Source organism: Teleopsis dalmanni, chromosome 1 (assembly GCF_002237135.1).
Source record: "Teleopsis dalmanni isolate 2A chromosome 1, ASM223713v2, whole genome shotgun sequence".
In the NCBI taxonomy this organism is placed as follows: Eukaryota; Metazoa; Arthropoda; class Insecta; order Diptera; family Diopsidae; genus Teleopsis; species Teleopsis dalmanni.
In genome coordinates this window covers 52,074,542-52,081,155 of record NC_051846.1, presented here as the reverse complement: position 1 = coordinate 52,081,155, position 6,614 = coordinate 52,074,542, and the positions used below count along the sequence as shown (strand labels likewise).

The 6,614-nt window shown below is 26.8% G+C and overlaps 1 non-coding gene and 1 pseudogene across 1 annotated transcript; one reads left to right on the top strand and one right to left on the bottom strand.

Moving 5' to 3' along the window:
* Window positions 1–1,374: 1,374 nt before the first annotated feature.
* Window positions 1,375–1,538, bottom strand: LOC119673638. Its single transcript, XR_005252154.1, has one exon. It is a non-coding gene; the product is annotated as a U1 spliceosomal RNA (small nuclear RNA).
* A 4,610-nt stretch (window positions 1,539–6,148) lies between these two features.
* LOC119681336 lies at window positions 6,149–6,591 on the top strand (annotated as a pseudogene).
* The last annotated feature ends 23 nt before the right edge of the window (window positions 6,592–6,614 follow it).

Genomic DNA, 6,614 nt, shown 5'->3' with positions numbered 1-6,614 from the left:
AAATTTATGTATATTAAACCACAATTGCACTTATTCCGCGACAGTTTTAATATATTATAGCAGGGGTCGACTGAGAAACATGTGTAATAAAAATTTCTGTGCGAATGGATTTATAAAAATAATGGTATACTGAGAAATATATGTACTGCTTAAAATATTTCCTCTCAATTTGTATTATTTTTAAACTATTTAATTATTAATAAATTTAAATCAGATTGTTAGCAATTTAACAGAAAATCGAATCGAATGGTTTTGCCGTACATACTTTGTGCTGGAATAATGGAGGCTTATTGAAATATTGTAATTATACATATAGATATTGTTTTATATTTATAATTTAATCAACGCATAAAATCTTCTTCACTAAATCTATATCTATATATCATATTCAGATTCCGCAAACTATTATAAAATAACACTAGACGTCAAGCTTAAAGGGAACGGGTTCGTTATAAAAAAAAACTAATAGGAAATCAATTTGAAAAATTTTAAACGACTTTTACTTATTATACTTATTATAAACTTATTTAGTTTTGTTAACTGCACGAAAATCAATTATTTATAATTATGTACAATTTTGTGCTTATATATATATACATATATATATAGATTATAAATAGTTTGATTCAAGCCGTACAAGTACTTGATTCGATTCCCAGCAATTATAGGGCACGAACAAATAAGATACGAGGAAGTATAATTTTGCATCTCACACCATCTATAGGTGTCTGTCTTCTTTATTTTCATATTTGAGATGTGTTAGTTAACTGGAATATGTTCAACTATTAAACGAGTGAATGATTTAAACTCAAATCTAATTTAAATTTAGATCTAAGAATGCTGTCATTTTTATTACTGACTCGGAACTAGGGGGTCTAAGCTATCTCAAATAACCTCTATTCTATGTTTCTTAGTATCGGCAGGCGAATATCTCGCTTAGCAAGTGGAAGTACTTTTCAGATATTAACTTAAATATTAAAACTTGCTATAAAAATGTAACTTTTGAAATAATAAAAATAATTATGTAGAATGATTAAATGGATTTTGTACAACACTCATCAAATATCACAAAAATGTAATAATAATTATCTATATCATATATATGCTAATACATACTAGAATTCCAAATATTTTGTAAAAACCACTATCAAAGAATATTTTCTATTATCCTATTTATTTCAAAGTAAATTTATTATTTTTATATCGATTTTTATTTATTTATAGTAAAATCAAAAGAAATTCGATACTATCTCTGTATAGCACTGAACCCACTGTGTGACTATACTATATAAAATTGTTGAACTTCATAAACTTATAAACCTATTATTACACTGATTATTTTTATTAAGAAAAGTATTTGAAATTTATTAATTATCCGGGACGGCGCGAACGCCATTCCCGACTATCAAAAATTACACGCACGAGTTATTCGCATTAGGAATAATCGCAAAGGTCAACTCAACCGTAGTGCAATGGCCAAGCCTCGCTTCGGGGGAACCGCCTTCTTGATCACGGTAACCCCTACGCCAGGTAAGTATGCTTTTTACCGCTCTATTCCAACTATTTGAACATCAGCAAGACTGAACTCAATGAGAATTAAAATCAAAATCATACCAAACAAAAATGTATCTACACATCTTCTATCTTTGTATATCTATTCCTTTTTTCAAGCATTCCGTAATTCCTTACTACGGGGGTTGGTTAATTGAAATCAGAACAAACATTGAGCGTATAGAGCATAATCTGCTGGTAAACAAGAATTAATCTTAAATAACTGGCGAGGAATATAAATGATGATTTTTTTTAAACTTATTAAAATATACGTAGTAGGTATCTTATTCCTTCTCAATTTATATACATTTACCTATTTATACTTTTTATTATTATAAAATTTATATTAAGTTTGTATAGACTGTATTAATATTTAAATTTAAATTTTAGAATTTATTAAACAAGAATGAAAAAGCAGAATTTTTTAAATGAATAAGAAATAAGCATTGTATAAAATATTATACTGTTGTTCCTGAGAATATTTAGATACAAACCCCTAATCGTTTAATAACATGAATAAATGAATGAAATGAAATTACGTTCAAAATAGCAAGTTATCGCATATTTGACTTAAATCGAATCATTCTATGACAAATAAACCTTAAATTTTGTGCAAAAATAATGGATTTATTTTTACTACACCTATTATATTGACCATAGAAAGCAAAATTTAAGAAAGATAGAACTATCTTTAAAGATCGTGGCCTAAGCATTTGATCTATAAATAGGAAATTATATAACATTATCTAGCTACAATAGCTTGAAATGCAAAAACGAACCAAATTACCAATTTCTGTAATACTGGACTACGGTAAGAGTTATCAACTGCAGCGAGATAGTCTAGTTTGATGCCGTATCGGGCATAAGTAGTTAAATCTATATTAAGTTCTTACCTTTGACTAAGCATATTAAAATGTTTTCAATGATACAATACATATATAAAAATATATTTAGGTGGTAACTTATACAAAAATATTGTGTACTTCTTTTGAAGATATACTTAATTTAATATTTTCAATCATATTGTTTAAAATCAAATATTACTATTAAATTCAAAGATGCATCATTATTAAATTATTATTGTTTAATTTCAGTTTAATCTTTAAGTTCGAAAACAATTGATTTTGATTTCAATTTCTTTAAGTTCATTTAATTTTTATTTAAAATTTAAATGTGTGTTGAAGTATTAAATTGATTGGAAGAAAATCTTATTAATACTCGTTAATCCAAATTTATAATTGCGCTTCATTTCTATTTCAATGTTTATTTTTGGCATTAGTTATCTTCATTAAGAACGTAAAGTACTGTACCTATACTTATTTTTTATGTTTTAATGTATTTTTCTATTCACCTAATTCCTTGTAAATCCTCTTCATCTTTAAATAAATAGCAATGTAATCTATTTAATTAAAAACTCCCACGTGTGCCCATAAAAATAGAATAATAACTTTTTATATTCTGGATAAATACAATTCATACTTAAAGTATAGGATTTGAAATAAAAAAAACATTACTGTTTCAGTGTCCCTGTAGAGCAATAAATGTGGGAACATTACTTACATCAAAACATATACCATATATACTTTTTGGAAAATTGTGATAACTTAAGTAACAGAATTTCTTTTATACAAAATATATAACTATCAATAAGATATGACAACAACCATTTTCATATTTTATTTTAATAGTTATAAATTAATATATTACAAATAAGAAATAGTCGTTTTGTCTAGATGACAACTTTAGGTGCTGTACTTTAAACTTATTTTATATACTAATTCTAAGCGTAAATAAGGAAATAATATTTTATTAAATTAATAAAAATATTTAAAGCAAATTCAGTGAGTTAAGAATAAGTTTTGTTATGATTACAAATTGTTTAAAAACCAATTTAATGAAAATTTACATCAACTGCCAACGACAAACTTTCCCTTCGTCCTATTTAGTGAGTAAAATATGTTAATTAAGTTATTAAATTTAGATTAAAACTTTAAAATGTCTACAGTCCCAAATGAATATATAATTTTGTCACGTTTACTTAATTTCAATAAAAAATTGTTACTTTGTAACTTTAAAAGTTTTTCAGTTGGTGAGAGTTTTACATAAATTACTTACTGTAAAAAGGAATTTAATTGAGTGGAAAAATTTAACTTATAGTTAAATTAGCAGTGTTTAATTTAAATTGAAATAAATTGAAAATATTAAATTTGTATAAAAAACAAATTCTAAATGTATGTCTCTTTAAGCTGAAACTGAAAGATTTAATTGAAATTGAACGGTGTGACAAAATTGTTTTACAAGATATTAGATCAATCTAAGTTGATGTTTTGATGACCTTAGAGTGAAATTATCTATCTAGCTACCTATATTACTAGCAAAAAGTTTGGTAAAAAAAACATGAAAATGTTAACAAATCTTTATTGCCTGATTCTAGTAGAGATTTTAATACAAATTAGCTTAAATAAACAAGTTAAAAAAGAAATGTGTAACAAAATGTGTGGTATTTCTTTAAGTAAAAGCAGGTCATTAATCAAAGCGTGATTTCTTATATAAAACCCTGTCAAGAGTAACGTTTTACGCATTTTAATGCTGCAATAATATATTTTAGTGTATTCACGTACATATGTATATTACCACCCATATTATAAAAAATTTGTTTGCATTTTGAAACATGACACAGGCATTTTTTTTTCAGTAAAACCAAAACAGACTGCAAAACGTTGAAAACAAAAAAAAAACTTTTTTTCAACATCTTCTAACTTTTAGAGAATGATATGCCCACGTTTAGCAGAAATTCGGAAATTTAATCTGGTATGACAGCTTCGCTAAAATTGATTATTTATGACAGCAGTGCTTCTGAAGCACCACTCAACGTTTATTTCATTACAGCGCTCATTTGAATTAACGTGGTTTAATTAAATTAAAGTGTTTTTCATTTATTAAATTTCAGGTTTAGTTGAAAATAGTGCAAAAATAGATTAAAGTAAAAAAAAGCTTTAGCAAATGTGAATTGCAGTAAATAATGAGGATAACAATGACTAATCATGGGAGTAAATGAAATTTATTTTAAAAAACTAATCTAACTATACCGAACACTCTTGTACCATGGCTTATATATTCATGGATAATAAGCATTTGAAAGGTGATTTGAAAAGTGTTTATAACTACACAAGAAAACAGCGACAACGTTATAACTACATATAGACAGCTATATTATAAATTTAAATAAAATAGGTGTGTCATTAAAATCGATGAAATCATTCACTAAGCTAAAACCTGAAACAGTGATCGAAAAAAACTAAGATGGATGGATGAAGTTGAGTAAGATACAGTTTGGTTACGAGTAAGATGTTATAGAATACAAGCTTTGTTATAAGTAGAGGCGAACTAAACACAACGGTTCGTCTGCCTAGAAACCAGATAAAGAATTACCATTGCTAATAGAGAATATATAAATTCTAACTACACATCTTTTTAAGTTGGAACTGAAAAATTTTATTTACACGGTGTGACAAAATAGTTTCAGAAGATACTAAGAAGATTCACCTTAGTTGATGTTTTGATAACCTTACAGTGAAATTATCTATTATAAACTTTACTAGCAAAAAGTTTGGTGAACAAAACCTATGAAAAAGTCTAGAAGTCTTTTTTGCCTGATTCTAGTAGAGATTTTAATACTAATTAACTTAAATAAACAAGTTAAAAAAGTTAGCGGTAAGGACTCAGTAAGCTATTATTTTCTTTAGAGCTTTCTCTCGATCGACAAAACTTACGCCATAATAATTGCTCATCATTATATACTACAAAAGCATGGAAGACATCACAGAAAAATAAAGCAGTACAGGGAGTTTTTAAGAGAAAAGTTCTTCATAATATTTTTGGTACTTCACCACATACAAATTCGTAAAATTTTTAATTAGCGATGACTACTATATTTTAACTAACCACGACATGTAGGAGTTTTGTCAAGATATTGACAACACTCAGGGAATTAACATCCAGCATCCTTACTCGCAGGGTCATGTCAAAAGTGAACATTTTATAAAACTTGAAATTTCCCGAGTTTAGAAGCTTGATTTGTACTTTAAATTTCATCAAATTGCACTATTATATTTTTAGGTTCTTTATTACTAATGATGGCTTAATTATTTCACTAGTAGGAGTATGCAATGCCAATTGGTATCATTTCTACATTTTTCTAAAAATAACCTTTTTGAAAATATCAACATTCGCCAATTTTTATACATCAATCGAAATGCTTTTTAAAATTCTGTAAATATACATTTTTATTCCATTTATATAATATTTTTAACAAACAAAAAATTTTTTAATATATATTTATATATAATAACCCAGGTTTCCATGATAACATTTCCAGCTGATGCTCATAAATATAATAAAAAAAATTAACAATTGTCAAAAATTAAACCCGAAATGGTAATGTAAATGTTTGACGTTTGGAAATACTTGCAAATAGTAGTAAATTAGTAAAATATTTTTTAATGGCAACACCTAGTCTATTTATATTTTGTTTTAATCAAAACGCGATAATAACAAAACAATAACGTTGATGTTAGAAAAGGCTACGGACGCGACGATGGGAGAGAATTTTGGGCAAGCGGATGTAAGTTGTTTTAGCATATTAATAAATTACATATATAAATTATTTGAATTTAGTTTGATCAAGATGAAATAGGTGGGGAACAGTTTGTTGCAACAAGCCACGGTCGTTAGCGACTTTTTGATAAAGACCTGCGCTGCATGATGTATGGATTTGGAGATGATAAAAATCCATGCACTGAAAGTGTAGATTTATTAGAAGATTTAGTAACTGAATTTATAACTGAAAAAACGCATCGTGCAATGGATTTCGGACGCACTGGAAGAGTACGGATAGAGGACATCATATTTTTATATCGTAAAGATTCGCGTAAATATGCTCGTGTCAAGGATCTTCTAACAATGAATGAAGAATTCAAGAAAACAAGAAAAGCCTTTGATGCAATTAAATATGTTGACGCTGATGTAAAGTTAAAGTAATGAATATATAAGATAAATAAAAA